Source organism: Populus nigra, chromosome 2 (assembly GCF_951802175.1).
Source record: "Populus nigra chromosome 2, ddPopNigr1.1, whole genome shotgun sequence".
In the NCBI taxonomy this organism is placed as follows: domain Eukaryota; kingdom Viridiplantae; phylum Streptophyta; class Magnoliopsida; order Malpighiales; family Salicaceae; genus Populus; species Populus nigra.
In genome coordinates, this window is record NC_084853.1 from 357,641 (window position 1) to 376,110 (window position 18,470).

The 18,470-nt window shown below is 34.4% G+C and overlaps 1 pseudogene; it reads right to left on the reverse strand.

Annotated features, from left to right (window-relative positions):
• Nucleotides 1-500: 500 nt before the first annotated feature.
• LOC133682433 (uncharacterized) lies at nucleotides 501-8,026 on the reverse strand (annotated as a pseudogene).
• Nucleotides 8,027-18,470: the final 10,444 nt, after the last annotated feature.

Below are 18,470 nucleotides of genomic sequence, written 5' to 3' on the forward strand. Positions count from 1 at the left end.
TAAAGGAATTAATCATTTGGAGCATGTTATTTACCTCACTTTGATAAGGATTTAAGAAAAGAATGCAAGAAAAATCAAGTTTTCTTCTTCTCCCTTTTCAAACCCTAGCTTGAAATCCTTCCTTCAATGCATTCACCACCTTAAAATCAACCCCCTCTTTATGTTTAATTAAGTTACTCACTCTAATTACTCACTTTAATTAGTGAAATAAATGAGCATTTAAGTAGAAAAGATCACACAATTCTTCCCCCTCTCTTTGTTTGAAGCTCACGGCTAAAAGAGAAAGAAATGGAGCATTTATAGTCTAACTTTTACTTATTTACACATTGGCCCTCATTTCTTCTCATTTTTATTTTTGCCACTCAACTCTTCTTTTTACTTAATTCTCACCTTAACACCTTATATTTTTTCTATTGTATCCAATTACAATACTTGGAATCCTTTTATTTAATCTATTTGGTACTTTATTTATTTTACTCAAATTATAATTTAGCGGGTTTTCACATTCTCCTCCCCGAAAAAGAAATTTTGTCCTCAAAATTGAACCTCGTACCTGAATCTAGAAATAATTCAGGGTGTTTCTGTCTCATTTGAGATTCTCTTTCCCAAGTCACCTCCTCGATTTAGGAATTCCTCCACAATATCTTGACAATTGGAATCTTCTTATTTCTCAATTCCTTCACACTGTAATCTAAGACTTTCACCGGCTTCATTTCCAATGTTAAATTCTCATCAATTTCCAGAGGAATTTGAGGCAAGACCCGAGATGGATCCACTTCAGCCTTTCTTAACAGAGAGACATGAAACACATCATGGATTTTGGCCAAATGTGGAGGTAGAGCCAATCTATAAGCCACGGGCCCAATCCTTTTGGTGACCTCAAAAGGCCCAACATACCTCGGCGCCAATTTCCCTTTCAAGCCAAATCTTAACACATGTTTCCACGGGGCGACTTTCAAAAATACTTTGTCACCAATTTCAAACTCTAGAGGTCTTCTCCTATTATCCGCATAACTCTTCTGCCTATCCTGAGCCGCTTTCATTCTATTCTTTATGATCCTTATCTTCTCAGAGGTAATCTGTACCAGCTCCGGTCCAATTAGCTGTCTATCCCCTACTTCTTCCCAGCATACTGGCGTCCGGCATCTTCTACCGTATAAGGCTTCATAGGGAGCCATTCCTATTGTAGCCTGGTAACTGTTGTTGTAAGTGAATTCTACTAACGGTAGATGATTTTCCCAATTTCCTCCAAACTCCAATATACAGGCTCTTAGTAAATCCTCTAATATTTAAATAGTCCTCTCAGATTGACCATCAGTCTGAGGATGAAAAGTTGTGCTTAAATTCAACTTCGTTCCGAGAGCCTGTTGAACACTTGGCCATAATCAAGAGGTAAACCTTGGATCTCGATCTGAAACTATTGACACTGGCACACCATGTAACCTTACAACTTCATCCACATACAATTTTGCCAATTTCTCCACTGAGTCTGTCATTTTCATTGCCAAAAAGAGTGCAGATTTAGTCAATCGGTCCACAATGACCCAAATAGCATCGCTTCCTTTTTTTCCTCTCGGTAATCCAGATACAAAGTCCATCGTGATATTTTCCCACTTCCACTCAGGTATCAATAATGGTTGTAAAAACCCAGCTGGTTTTTGGTGTTCCACCTTTACTTATTGGCAAATCCCACACTTTGCCACATATTTAGCCACTTCTTTCTTTATATTCGGCCACCAATAAAAATCTTTTAAATCTCGGTACATTTTAGTACTTCCAGGGTGTGTTGCAAATCTAGACTCGTGGGCCTCCTATAAAACTTCCCTTTTCAGCGGTTGATCATCTGGTAAGTACATTCGTCTTCCAAGGACTACCATTCCATCTTTCTGAATTTGAAATGACGTCTCAATTCTTGACCTCACTTTTTCCCTTATCTTACGAACTTCCAGATCTCCTTGCTGAGCCTCTAGTTCCCTGTCTCGGAGTGTTGACCTTACTCTTAATTGGGCCACTAATGACTCATCTGGTCCCGCCTCTACTTTAGCATTAATCTTTCTTAATGCTAGCAATTCTTTTTCATCCCAATCTTCCCACTGAGCATCGACTGTCTTGACCTTGCGACTAAGAGCATCTGCGACTACATTTGCTCTCCCTGGATGATAATCGATTACACAATCATAATCTTTTATCAATTCCACCCAGCATCTTTGCCGCATATTCAATTCCTTCTGCATCATTAAATACCTCAAACTCTTATGATCCGTGAATATCTGAACCCGAGACCCATATAAATAGTGCCTCCATACTCTTAAGGCAAACACCACAGCTGCTAATTCTAAATCATGCACCGGGTAATTTATCTCGTGAGCCTTTAACTGTCTTGAGGCATACACAATTACTTTACCGTGTTGCATCAATACACACCCTAGTCCCTTCTTCGATGCATGACTATAGACCACTAATCCTTCAGTTCCTGATGGAAGTGTTAACACCGGTGCAGTAGTGAGTCTTTTTTTCAGTTCTTGGAAGCTTTCTTCGCATTCCTGAGTCCACTCTCACTTTGTCTCTTTTCGAGTCAACCGAGTCATGGGAATAGCTATGGTAGAAAATCCCTCAATAAATCTTCGATAGTACCCTGCTAATCCAAGGAAACTACGGATTTCAGTGATATTGGTAGGTCTTTCCCATTTCAATACTGCTTCAACTTTTCTAAGATCCACTGATATTCCTTCAACCGATATAATATGTCTTAGAAAAATCACTTCTTTTAGCCAGAATTCACACTTGCTAAGTTTGGCATATAGTCGATGCTCCCTTAAGGCCATCAATACCTGCCTCAGATGTTGTTTATGCTCCAAATATGACTTTGAATAAACTAAAATGTCGTCTATAAATACCACCACAAACTTGTCTAAGTATGGTCGGAAGACCCTGTTCATCAAATCCATGAACACAACCGGTGCATTTGTTAGCCCAAACGGCATTACTAAGAACTCGTAATGTCTATACCGAGTTCTGAATGCGGTCTTTGCTACATCTAGTTCGTTAATCCTCAACTGATAGTATCCCAACCTCAGATCTATTTTCGAAAACACTCTTGCCCCCTTTAGCTGATCAAACAAATCATCTATCCGCGGGAGCGGATATTTGTTCTTTATTGTTACTCTGTTCAACTGCCTATAATCTATACAAAGCCGAAGGGTCCTGTCCTTTTTCTTCACAAATAGCACAGGAGCTCCCCAGGGTGAATTACTCGGACGAATAAACCCTTTATTTAGTAATTCCTGTAGTTGGATCTTCAGTTCGGCCAACTCGGCTGGCGCCATCCTATACGGTGATTGGGCTATCGGAGACGTACCAGGCAGTACATCAATAGTGACCTCCACTTCTCTTTCCTGGGGGACTCCCGGCAGTTCATCCAGAAATACATCAGGAAATTCCCTTACTATTGGAATATTTGACACTTGAATATCTCCCATTTTGGTCTCTAAGACATAGGCAAGGTAAGCCTCACACCCCTTTTTTATCATTTTTCTAGCGGCCATAGTTGAGATAATACAGTTTGGGATGACATTTCTCTCCCCCCTAAACACTATCTTCTTACCATCGGGCCCTTGAAGAGTTACTGTTTTTGTGAAACAGTCCATTTGAGCTTTATTCATACTTAGCCAGTCCATTCCCAAGATGACATCAAAATCATGCAATTCTAGTGGTAATAAATCTACTTTTAATTCAAAACCACCTATATTAATCTGGACCCCCTTATACATCTGATCAACATTCACAGTTTCACTTAATGGAGTGCTTATAATAAACCCATTTTCTATTCTACAAGGATTTTTCCCTAATCCCCCCACAAGTTTATTTGCAACAAATGAGTGTGTGGCACCCGAATCAAACAATACATGAACTGACAGAGAATTTAACTGTAATGTACCTGCCACTACGTCAGAAGCGGCCATGGTCTCCTCATGGGTCATGTAGTATACTCTGCCTTGGATTCGGCCCCCCCGTATTCTGTCACCCTGGGCATGAGTTCGGCTCCTACTGCCGCTGGCCCCTGACAAAACCTGTCTGGCTGGTCTATTCACGGTAGCGGACTGCTGCTGACTCTGAGCTTGCTGCTGATTTCGGGTGATTTCAGTCCTACGGGGGCAATCTTTTCGGAAGTGCCCTTGACCCCCGCAATAATAACAGCCTCGGCCTAAGTGCGGGCAGTCCCTCCACATATGCTCCCCTCGGCATATATAACACCATCCTGGTGTTGCAGAACAGTCCCCTGGATGTCTTTGCCCACAGTGAACACACAAGGGATAAGTGATCGTTCTCTGCTCTGACACTCCTCTAGAAAAATTACCCTTAAGATTAGGTTGTCCTCCTGTCGACCCCACCTCAGTAGTCTGAATTGATGTAACTGATGTACCTCCCACCTTTTTAAACTGGTTGTACTGTCCTTTCCCCTTTTTTGAGAAAGGAGGTCTGTTATGGGTGTACTCTGTATCCTTTCGTTTACCTAAACCATGTTGGCCTTGTTGGCCCTCTTTCATACAAGCTTCCAAGGCCTCTGCTGCTTCAACAAGATCTCTAGTGGTCTCGAACTTAAATGCAATCAACCCTTGTCTCAACTCTTGCCGCAATCCATTGTCGCAGGTGCATGGCGTCGCGGCGAGTATTCCACTTTAAAATCTAGAAAGTGTGTATGGTATCTATCTGGCAAATATGGGGAGACAAGAAAATATTGTCTTTTGTTGGTAGAAAATGGAACGGGAGTCGCCACCTAGTATTTTGGTCACTAGGAACCCTAACTGGTCTCAGAGATTGGGTACGGGGACTTGTTGCGTAAAGGGAAGGTATTAGCACCCCAAATACGCCCTACCTAAGGTAAGCTGCATTGTTTATTTGTCTGATAAAATTCAAGGTCTCGTTGTGTTTCCTAGTTGTTGGTCCGTCTATGGTTCAAGAAAAGTCCTCCTCAATAAGGAGGTCCTTATCTTATCGGGTGAAACCTAACCGTTCTAATGTCCATGTAAAAAAAAACCATATTTTTAATATCGAGAATACGTTTTACGTATAAATTCATAATTCCATGTACTAAAAGAAGACAAAAATATTTTTTTAGAATTTTTGAAATATTGGCCTAGTTCTCATGGCTTGAATAAACTGGTTATTAAAGCCAAAATACATGCTAATACATATATTGTTTTTGAAATTTCCTTTGTTGTGTGAAAATATAATGTTATAATATTTATATATATATATTGGAGAGACTAGGCCGTATGCATGAAAACAAAACTTTTTTTTTTTTTTGAAGACTTGACTAAAACCGGGTATTTTAATACCAGATTTGTATCTTTACAATATAAAAATACAAACCGATATTGATCAAAATACAGTAATAAAATTACATAAAATCACATTTTTTGAAATAATTTTTGAAGAATTTACAAAATTTTTATATATATATATCTATATATAAATAATACAAAACACAATATAATATACATAATATATAATATATAAATTGGGCTGGGCTGGGCCGGCCCAACGACCTGGGCCGGACTCAGCCCCAAAATGTGTTGGGCCAATCTCAGCCCAACAAGAATCTGGTGTTTCTCTTCTGGGCCAGAATCGGCCCAGAAGGCAGGGCTGGGCCAGGATCAGCCTGGCCCATCAACAAGACTAGCTGGGCCAGAACAAGTCTGGCCCAGCACAAGAAACCAACAGGGGGGATTATTTTCCCCCCATCCTCCTGCATGCAGAACGAATGTTCTGCATGCAAAAGGAAACGCAGGTCACGAAAATAAAATGAGGGGGAAGGAAAGTTTACCTGGCGCGGAGGAGGCTGTGGTGCTACTGCTGCTGGAGGCGGTGCTAGCTCACGGACGGCGGCTCTAAGCAGCGGCGCTGCTGTCTCAACCGAACGGCGGTGTTACTGTTCTTTTTTTTTCAAGTTTTTTCTCTCTGTTTCTAGCTTTCCCTTCTTATATTTCGGTTCCTCTCCTTTTTGGATTTGTTCTCCTTTCTCTTTAGCTTTTCCTTTCTCTCCTAGGTTCTTTTTTTTTCTTCCCTTTCTCTCCGTTCTCTCTCTTTCAGGTCTTCTTCCTCCTCCTTTTTTTGAAGCGTTCTTCTCCTCTTTATAGGGGCAAGGGGCGGGGCTTTTTATGGTTGCACATGGGGAGCAGGGGCTGCGGCGGTTGGTCGGCCATTTGGGTGCAGCTGTAGAGGTACGGCTTCCCCATTTTTCTGGTAGGCGCGCGGCGGGTGGTCGGCCAGTGGGCGTGGCTGGCGAGGAGCGGCTCCTTCAGTTTTCTGGCAAGGCATGCTGTCCAGAGAGAGGTAGCACACTTGAAGAAGAAAAAACCAACCATTTTTCTTTCTTCCCCTGCTGCACGTCCAGGGGAAGAAGAAAGAGGAACAGTGTCGTTCAAAACGACACCGTTCCGATCTTTTTTTTTTCCTTTACATTAAACGGCGTCGTTTTAGGCAAAACGCGCCGTTTCATTTAAGTCCTGCAAAATGCCAAAACGCGTCAATTTGTAAGGCAGCCCTCAATTATCTTTTGTTTATTTCAATTGTGTCCCTGCCAATTTCGATCTCTGTCCCTCTTGTTGGCCGCGTTTTTCACTTTAGTCCTTGGCCTCTGATTTATGCAATTGAGCCCTCAATTGATTAATAAACTTTTAATTTCTTCAATTAGGCCCCTGAACCGAATAATTGCAGCCCCTCCATTTACGCGCCTCTTCCAATTTGGTCCCTGGTTTCGAATTTTCTCAATTAAGTCCCCAATTGGCCCTTAAACTTCAATATTTATGCAATTAAGCCCCTGATTTGACCTAATAAATTCCTAAAATATATATTTTGGCCCCAGAACTTAAATTTCTTCCAATTAAGGCCTAAATTGACTTAAAAATCAATTTTCCTTGCAATCAAAACCTCTATAAATTCAATTAAACCTTCAATAAAATCCAATTGAGTCCATAAATATCCAATTTTGGCCTTTTCTCTTCAAATTAAATTTTCTCTTCCAACAGGGCTCTCCTCCTTCAAGAATATACTGTCAAAAAATCCAATCTTTGTATTTTTAACCTCATTGACCAATTTTCCGACCATTTTCTGAGCGCTTCTGCCTCCTGTTATTTTTTTAACCTCCTTTGGCTATATATATATTTTTTATATATATATTGTGGGGACCCAAAAATGGGTTACAACATCCATCCCTCAACCTTTCCACCCTATGTTGCTCACCAGGGACATAATGCGAGGCAAACATGGAGAGGTCATGAAACCTCCTCTCATAATCAAGTACTGACATGTCTCCTTGCCTTAGGGCTAGAAACTCCTGTTCCTTAATTTTCCGATGATAGGAGGAGTAAAACTGATGTTCAAACTGCATTTTAAACTCAGCCCAAGTCCAGGATCCTGCGGGTCTCCTCGATCTCACTGTATCCCACCAGGACCGTGCCCTATCAGAAAGCAAATGAGCAGCACAGTTCACTCGCAAGCCCTCTGTTACCTGCATCTGATCCAGAGTATCCTCAATTGTGTGAAGCCATCTTCCTGCTATCTCAGCATCTGGTTCACCTAAAAAGGACTCACACCCAAGTTCTCTCATGCTTTTTACAATCCGCACTAATATGACCACATTATCAGCTTTTGTCGTAGCTGCTGGAGCTGCTTGTACTACCGGAGCTACTGGGATTGTCGGGGCCGAGGCACCAGGCATTGCCTCAATCACTGCTCTCACTATCTGAGCTATGAACAAAGGGTCGACATGTAGTGTAGGGACCGTTGCAGGTGCTGGAGTCGTAGCTGGCGGCACGACTTCCTGTCTCTGCTGGTCTGAACCCTCGAGTTGTAACCCCTCGGTCTGTCTCAAGTCAGTGTCACGAATAAGTCCAGTCGACTCTCCCAGTCTTGACTGCTGAGGCTCTAGAGGCATATGAGAGGCAATATCCTCCAATAGATCCTCTCTTTGTCTCTCCTCAAACCCTTCTCCAATCATTGTACCCTTCCTTGTGCGAACCATCCTGGTACAAGTCAAAAATTTATTAAACCCTCTTTTTTTTTTCCATTCCTGGATCCAAGCCAGGGCTCTGATACCAACTGTAACAATCTCAAATTATAAACTCAAAATATGTGATTTATATTCGTAGCTACAAATTATATATATATATAAAAAAAAAAAAATTTCTTGAAATTTCGGTAGAGTTTCCTTTGTATTATTTAGATACCAAGTTATCGACTCAATCATTTCTCAACCTGTAACATCAATCACAATATTCATCCCATTATTTGGACTAAAAAAAACTCAAGCATATTTCAATATCTCAATTCTATTTTCTATAAAACACTATAATAAAACTAATAAGTTCTTAACATGCATCTTTTCTTTTTATTTTATTTTATTAGTATTAGTGCTCAAATATATACACAACCAACCATAATTCAACTTAATAATAATAATAACATTATAAATTACATCATACATAAGATAATAAGTCAAACATTACATTTTTAGATATGGAAGTATATTACAACAAAATATTAGTTCTTCCAATTACATTAATCACATAACAAAATTATTTATCCAAGCATCTACTTTCCAGATCGGGGGTGCGATGTACCTAAAAACATTATCGCATAAAACATAATTAAAACAATTGCACATTTAATAAGTAATTGATTAAGGACTAATTATTCATATACATTAAAGTGACTTTCATATCATAGAATAAATTATCTTATTTTCTTTCGAAGTTTCTAATTTCATAAATTCTCTTCTAGACATAGGGATACAACTACTAAAATAAAAATATCAAGAGTGTCTCCCACAAACCAGCATATTTAACTTCAAAGTTTTACAATTAATCTATTTTATATCAAGTGACTATCCCATTAATTTGTAAATTAATTTTCTTAACATGGCCATGCAATCAGGCATAAATTCCAGTAATCAGGAAATGATCTTCAAGGCTTGTCCATTCAACCGAATATTATTTCCAATAATTACCCATTCACCATGGCATTATTTCCAATAACCAGGAAATAATTTTCAATCTATAAAAATTCATTCTACAATAATAATAATAATAATAATAATAAATATAAACTAATTAATTACTCCAAGGTGTCGAACACCTACCTGGTGTCTGTGCGCGTGAAGATGTCCCTTGTTGCTGATTAGGTCCTGCGGCCTCCTCTGTACCAACAAAAATTATTTCATCATTGTTCATTCATTCGAACCGGTAAAAATTCTAATACCCATTACATATTCTTTGATTAAACCCAACACCCTTAATTAAGTTTAATTGACTTTTAATTCAAGGAGGACAAAACCCTCCTTTATGAAACATTTACTTATTATATTTTTTTTTCTCACAAAAGTCCCTATACAATTTAATCTATCAACATCAATTGTCTTCAATTTGGTAAGATTCCTCAATAATATTATTGAAACTCCATTCTCTAATTTTTCTTCTTCATTAAGCCAAAAACTCCTCAATAATATCATTTAACTTCATTCTCTAATTTTTCTTCTCTATTTAGCCAAAAACAACCTAGGGAAGGAAGTGAAGATTTTTTTTTTCTTTTTTTTCTTTGAAAAATTCTTACTTCATTCATATAACAACACTTATAAACCTTCATCTTCCCATATTTTCCAAACAATTGTATTTAACCTCAATTCCCCCAAATTATTCCTCTTTTGGCCAAATATTCAATTAAAATGAGGAAAAATAATTTTTGTTCCTTATACTTAAAAATTAAACACTTATCCAATCATAATTCATGCTTTCTAATATGATTCAAACATAATTTGCATCATTCCTATAAATTATAACATAAATCCACAATTTCACATAATCATAATTTTGCATAATTCTTCATCAAACATAAAATTAAAGGAATTAATCATTTGGAGCATGTTATTTACCTCACTTTGATAAGGATTTAAGAAAATAATGCAAGAAAAATCAAGTTTTCTTCTTCTCCCTCTTCAAACCCTAGCTTGAAATCCTTCCTTCAATGCATTCACCACCTTAAAATCAACCCCCTCTTTATGTTTAATTAAGTTACTCACTCTAATTACTCACTTTTATTAGTGAAATCAATGAGCATTTAAGTAGAAAAGATCACACAATTCTTCCCCCTCTCTTTGTTTGAAGCTCACGGCTAAAAGAGAAAGAAATGGAGCATTTATAGTCTAACTTTTACTTATTTACACATTGGCCCTCATTTCTTCTCATTTTTATTTTTGCCACTCAACTCTTCTTTTTACTTAATTCTCACCTTAACACCTTATATTTTTTCTATTGTATCCAATTACAATACTTGGAATCCTTTTATTTAATCTATTTGGTACTTTATTTATTTTACTCAAATTATAATTTAGCGGGTTTTCACAATATCAGAGTTTTGAACTTATACTGTAAGATATCAAAATAATCTGTTTTTCGCTGAAATTTTAAGAAATTCCAAAAATTTCTCTAGAAATTTTCTCACTTTTTATTGGTATGCATACAATCAAGTTTCTCAAAATTACAAAGAAAATCATATTGTTTAGTATTTCCATACAAAAATTCAAAATATGTTCTTGCATGCATTTTAAGATTTAATAATCAGTTTATTAAATTCATGAGAATTTGACCGATATTTCAATAAACCATATTTTTTTTAATTCATAAGAATTAATGGTTAAAAATCCTGGTATAGAATGTTGGACCTACAAGTAAGACTAGTGTTTGAAATATTAGAGTTGATCAGAAAATTCTCAGAGTTATTCTAAATGTTCACCAATTTTAATTATAAGTATTTTTCACTGTAATACATAAATTATGAAGAACTTTTTTCTAGGAATTTATTTGGGTACATGAGTCCATTTTGTATTTTTTTTAAACATGATAAAAATATAATTTTATTTTAAAAAAAATATGCATAAAAACTTTTAAAATTTGATCGTATGAGCGAAAAAAACATTTTTTATTTTTTTGAAATGGACAATTTTTAGATTTTTTTTCTTTTTAAAAAAATCAGAGAAAAAGCAGGTATGTTTAATATTGGGTTCATATCTTATAGTGTAAGTTTACAACCTAATATTAAATTATGCTCTCTATGTGTGTGTGTGTGTGTGTGTGTGTGTGTGTGTTTTGAAATATAGAAATTGTACACACAAATAAAGACAAATTAAAACTAAAGGAAAAAAGCTTAAGGAATATTTGTCAAACACGTCTTTAGTATATCTTAAAACAATGTTTGACAAATAAACTTTAAGGATCCAAACAAGGTCTTATTTCTTAAGGAAAAATAAAGCGAGCTAAACATGCCGTTAAATCTGGGTTAGGCTTGGCCCAACTACATGGGTTAGGCCTATTGGACCCGAGGTCCAAGCCCTAACCCGATTTGTTGAGCCAACAAATAGCCTAATAAGCCCCTTTTATGATGCGGGCTAGACTCAGTCTAGCCATACGGGCTAAGCTTAAGTCCAGCCCATACAACTTCATCACTAGTCTATCCTAGTGACCAAATTATTAGCTTCTGCAGAACATGAATTGTTTCAATAGGAATTAAAAAAAAAAGAGAAGGAAAGTTACATGGATGGATGAGATGATGTTGGTCACTGGCTAATGGCTCAACTGTTCATGGATGATGGTGATTTAGATGTGAAGGAATAGCTAGAGGTTGAAGGAGAAGTCGTTGAGCTACTGCTAGAGTAATAGAGAAACAATGGAGTTAGCTGCAATGATAGGGTAAAGGTGGTGGTTGCTTTTGGTTGGAATTGGGGAAGGCTAGTGGCTTTGGTTCTTAGGTTGAACCATTGTGTCTCACCATATAAGGGTGTTTTTTTCTTTTACTTTTTCCTTTTCTTTTTCTTTTTTTTCTTTTTTTTCCTTTTTTTTCTTTCCTTTTGGTTTTCTTCTCTTTTTTTTCTTTTTTTGGCTATTATGGAGATGGTATTTATAGGAGGTGAGTGGCACAACGTAGAGATGCATTATAGTCATTCATCCTTTTCAAACCTCCTAAATCATTGATGCAAAACCAAGACCTAAAACCTCTATTGAAAAGGTTGGTTCTGCATATATTTTTAGACCATCCTTGCAAACATATTAGAGTAGTGATAGGACTAAAACAAGGCTGGCAGAATCCTTCTTTATTAGATAAGCAGGGAGAGCAAGCGTTTTTTGTCATTAAAATCAAACTGAAGAGAAAATATAACGCCCAAACCCACTCTCCACGCAAGTTGTTCCTGCCTATTTGAGAAGAAGACAATGAACAGTAACCAGACAACACATTATCTAGCCTATATATATATATATAGATATTTGTTTTTGACTTAGCGTTGATCAAAATGATGTCGTTTAAAACAAAAAGATGTCATTTTGGTCAAAATATAGCCAAAACACACCGGGTGTTTTGGATTGAATTAAATCATTAATCTTTTTTTTTTAATTTCAACCCCTAATCTTTTAATTTATTCAATTAGATCCTCAATTGAATTCTGATTTCAAGAATCAATTCAATTTCACCCCTGCAAAGTTTCCAACACCCCTGATTTAAATGCGTTTTTCAACTTGGTCTATTATATTGAGTATTTTTAATTTCATCCTTAATTAACCTTCAGATTTCTAATTTCCTCAATTCTACCCTTGTTTTACACACCTTTTGCAAAGAGGTCCTTGATCTCAATTTTTTTTAATTTAACGATTAATTAACCCTCAAATTTTATTTTATTTTATTTTTTGTTTTTGTTTTTGCAATTTTATCATTGATTTCACCTAATTGAGTTTGGAAAAATTAAATTTGATCCTCTAAAATTTTAATCTTCTCAATCAAGTCCAAATTAGGCTTCTAAACTTAATTTTTCACCAATTAAGTCCTTAATAAAAATAATGACCCATTAAAAATCTAATTAAGCTCTTACACTTAATTGAAACTTTTAATTTGACCCAAATTAATTTTTAAACTTAATTAAACCTTTAACCAGGCTTATAATTAAATCAAATTGGCCTATTAAAAGTCTTATGAAGTCGTCATAGTTAATTTTTATAAAAATTCATCCAATAATCATTTAATTTGATATTGAATTTGCAGTATCTTTTTAGTATTGTGTACAATAAGGTACAATTGAGCTCCCAGTTTTTGTCCAAAACTCTAGTTTAGTTCATGCATTTGAAACCCTTCTCGACCTATTTTTATCTAGTTGTGACTTTTTTTCATTTATTATTATTATTTTTAGATTGCTTTTTGATTATTATGTTTTTCAATTTTAAAAGAAAAGGGATAATTTTAGAGGAAACCTAAAATTAAATTATGACACTTAGAGCAACATATTTTTCTTTTTGTTTAAACAAAAAACAATTGAACTTATCAAAATATAATTGACTTTGTAGCATTCTCTCTTTTTCTTGTTCCCGATTCTTCTTGTTCTCGATTTGTTAATCGTTAGGAGGAGATTCATTCCAATAGTTTTGGTATTTTGATTCAGGTAATATCTATATTATACTCTTATCAAACTTGATTTTTTAGTTTTCTGGGATTTATCTTTCTTGCATGTGAATTACGTGACCACATGATCACAGGTGCACCTCAAAATAAATATTGGAATATTTATTGATACATTTATATTCTTTATATGATTATATATATTTGGATCGACCTATCCAATTAGCTTTATTTTTCCACTATAAAGTCACTTGAAGAGGTATATTTATACATAAAGAAAACATTAAATGACAGTATGAATTCACATGATCAACAATATATATATTCCAAGTTCAGCAATGAAAAAAAACATAGTGAGAGAAAGAACTGCAAGTGTAATTTCAACACCAAAGAGCTTAAGGAAAATTAATACTTCTAGAGAACCATGATAGAACTTGAGGACAGTGTGAAGGTATATGGTCTTTGCTAATTGGAGAGTCATGAAAAGCCTACCCTCAATGCCTGTTGGAGAACTCTAAGTTGTTCTCGTGTCTGCTTTCTCTTCATTGCTATCTCATCAGGTTCCTACAACATCTCCTCAAACAAATTCTCCCTGTTTCAGGAAGACACAGAAGAAATCAGGACCAATAACTAAAATCAATGTAGAATTAAGTTAGATTAATTGCCTAGATATCACTTCTTTTTTGGTCTTTTTTTTTAAATGTTGTTTTTATTTTTATCCTCTAATGTTTGGTTGATTAGAACATAGCTTTTTAATTTGGTTTAATTTATGTTTCAAGGGGCTATTATGATCTCGTATCCTAGAATGCGGGTTTTACATGTTAATTTTGGTAAAGTTGGGTTAATCTAAAGTGTCGTGTTTGAATATTTTTTAAAAAATATATTGTTACTATCTTAATGTTTTAAAAATATTCTGTCTTGCATTGTATTGTTTTCTATTTGAAGAGGGCTAGTGTGTATTTTATATATTTATTTTAATTTTTAATGTTAATACATTAAAAACATGAAAAGATAATTAAAAAAATATAAATTTAATTTATTTCATACAAAAAATAATTTTATAAAATATATTGTAACGTAAAAATAAACACCCAGATATAACTGCTTCCATTCAAATAGCATGGGATTACATTTTCCGGACCCAGAGAAAACTTCTTTGCATTCCATAGGTCTATGAATTTTTACCCCCTGGGCATTTGATGCATGTAGTCCGTGCCCCCAGAAAATGAAGGAAAATTTGTACACTGCCTCTGTTGTATCACATATCCGCTTTAAAAATGATTTAATTAATATAAATTTTGTTTTACAGAAAAAAAGGACTTACTTGTTGGTCACGTATAAAAATGATTTTTAACCATTAAAAAATATGCCAGAATGAAATAATTACAACCGGTAGGACTGCTTTATGTGGAATCTCCAATGAACTTCTTGCATATCCCATGATCGAAAGGGACGAACAAAGCGAGACAGCAGCATATAATAAATGAGCTAATGGGGTTATGACCTGTTTGTTTCTGCATTTTATTTTAAAAGTATTTTTGATAAAATTTAAATTTTTTTTATTTTTTTATTAACTTCAAATTAATATGTTTTTAATGTTTTCAAATCATTTTGATGTGCTAATGTCAAAAATGATTTTTAAAAAATAAAAAAACATCATTAGCATGAATTTTGGCACGAAAAGCTATTTAAAAAGCAACTGTAACCACACTGCCAAACAAACCTTTAATCTGCCGACGATGTCCACCGCGCACACGCTATTTTCCTGGGTCATAACGGCTATTCTTTAAAAAAAATTTATTTAAAAATATATTAAAATGATATATTTTTTAATTTTTAAAATTTATTTTTTTAACAAAAAAAAATTAAATTATTTACAAGAATATTTTTTCCTGCAGCAGAAATAAAAACAAATAATAGCATGGTATTAATTGGGAAGCAGAATTTTCAGGTAACCATCAGAGGAGCTGAGCCTATATGGCCAGTGGTTTTGCAGACGAAAGTCACACACAAGCAACCATTAGCTTGATAAAGTTAAAAAGGGTAGCTGAGATAGTTTTTGAAGAGAAGAATATATGCAGTTCGTGATGGAATGCAGCTGTGATCAGCAAAGCAGTATCGAAAAGATCACACCTTGTATAGAAAGTGGGATCCACGTAGAGAAACTAATGTTGATTATGGTGATTGTTCTTCGCTTCGTTTTTTGCTTTACGTAGATTCCACTTGCTATACAAGGTGAAGAGGTCTTGTCTAAGCAAGGTGTGATCTTTTCGATACTGCTTTGCTTTGTTTACTGTATTTGGACTATGCAGCCTCGATACGAGATATAAAATAGACTTGTTTTGATTGCCAGAGATGGAGACACGGGAAGTGCGGTGTTTGTATTTGTGGTGGTGGTGGTATATTTTTTAAAAAGATTTATTTATTTATTTAATAATTTTAATATATCTTTAAATAAAAAATATTTTACAAAATAACCACCATAACAAAATTATGTTAATCCTGTAACTACCTTTGACACGAAAACTATCGAACTTTTACATGCCTCCCTCTAGCCAGAGCATGGAACATGAGGGATGGAGGCTAGGACGAAGTAGCATTTGCTGTCGAATCGTGTGTTTTGCAGTGAATTTGTGATTCGCTGTTGAAGTTGAGTTGTTTGCAGCGAATTTGCGATTCCCTGCCGAAACTGAGTTGGCTACAGCGAATTAGCATTCGCTCCCAAATTGTGTGTCCTACAGCGAATTTGCGATTCGCTGCTGAAACTGAGTTGCCTGCAGTGAATTAGTATTCGTTGTCGAAGTTGTATTGTTTGCAGCAAATTTGTGACTCGCTGCCGAAATTGAGTTGTCTGCAGCGAAGTAGCATTCGCTGCCGCAAAACATGTTGGCTGCAGCGAACCAGTCTTCGCTATTTTGGTGTTTTTAGATTATTTTGATGCGCTAATATCGAAAATAATTTTTTTAAAAATAAAAAATATATTATTTTGATATATTTTTTAATAAAAACTAATTAATTAGTACTTAAAAATAAAGGGACTATTTAATTCATTTTACAAACCTAAAGAGATTCATTTATAATTTACTCCAGATAATTAGTAGTAGATATGCAATTTTTCAGTACATACAAGAAACTAATTAAAGAGGTTCATTCCTTCATGTTTCGGCAATTTTTCTCTTCCACGCCAAGACCCAAATTGTAAATGCACGTCACAGTCACACGTGCATGATCTTCAGCACCATCACAAATTTCCTAGCCATGGAAGTAGGGCAAGGCTTTGCATTAAATGTCTTATGTCTTATCAATTCATTTAGGTCATATATACATAAACATGGGGTAAACTAACCACATATGATCTTTTGATCTAATCTTAAATTTTTTTTTATTTTTTTAATCTTAAATTCTTATTCATGCACTCGATGCTCCATCAATTCATTCTCATCATTGTATAAAAGAAAATGTCATTAGAAAATGACAGGCAGAGAGATCAGCACCATTAATGAGAGTGGTTTGAATTTTGAAATCGAACCAACCAGCTTGCTCTACAAGTTCTTTCCCCTACGGTGGCTGTACGATCTCATCAGTATTCTATCCATTAAAATATTGCAGTTGATGCAGGCGTATCTGTGCTAAAAGAAAACCTGGTGAAAAGCTTAGACAGCATGCAAAACACAGCTAGTAGCATAGGATGTCTGTTTACATCAGTAAACAAAGCAGTATCGAAAAAATTGCTTAGACAAGATCTCTGTGCTCAGTCAACACAAATTAATTAATGACCAAGTTGGTGGACTTTATTTTCCTTCACAGTTGGCTGAGTTCGGCCTAACCATAACCACACAATTTGCTATTGGCATTGTTCACTGTATGTTCTTAGCGGGACAAAGTACATTTAAGATGGTATTATTACAATTGATGGAACGATAATGACTCCATAATCACATTATATAGCACCCATTCCTTTTAAACCTTTCAATTTTCGATTCAAAGTTATAACATGATGCACATAGAAAAACAAAAGTAATTTAATCTTTTGATTTCGATTAATATTTGTAAATCCAGGTTATGCGTTGGGTAACTAGATATAAATTAAAATAAAACAAAATTAAATAATGTGATTTTGAAACGATTTGTTTTTATTGGATTGATTATGTCACAAGTTAATCTACTTCAATTTAAAACATCATCTGAGCTGAGTTAAGAATTGAGTTGATAAATTATGGAAATAAGTTTTTAGAATAAATTCAATAATACTATTTGCTATCAATTAAAATAACTTATTAAATTTATTTTTATATATTATAAAATATTTTTAACTCGAAAATACATTAAAATATTTTTTTTAAGTTTTTATATTAACACATTAAAATAATTCAAAAAACATAAAAAATTATTTTTTAATAAAAATAAAATAAAATAAATTTTAATAAAATGCCATTTGAAACACAAGAGATTTACTCTTGGTTTATACATAAACTAATCTAAAAATATCATTTATGATAAAATTAAAAAAAAATTGAAATTTATTTATTAGTTAGAACTTATTTTTTATTTAATTAATTTACAAAAAAAATTAATGTATTATTTAAAAATATCTGTTAAGTATTATTTGAATGTATTTATTATACTTTAAAATGTGTTAAAAAAATAAAAATAAAATATTTAAATAAAAAATTACTGCAATGATCTTTATTTTGAATGTATAAGTTCAATATTCAGTTTTATAAAACCAGTATAAACTTTTATTCAATTGTTGAGTGCTGAAATTTTATTAGATTATTTTGAAAACCTTATTATATAGAGTTAACTAGTTGTTTTCATTCTAGCTAGATCCAAATTAGACATACATAGAAGATATTGTTTTGAACTTTTCTTTATTTTTTTTTTGTTTTTTAATTTGTTTTCTATTTAAATTAGGATTTCAACTTAATTATAATTTTAATAATTATAGCATTTTTTCTTGTATTTAAATAGTTTTATATACTATTTTTTTAAAAGAATTTATGAAAGAAACCTTTTAGAATACAATAAATTAA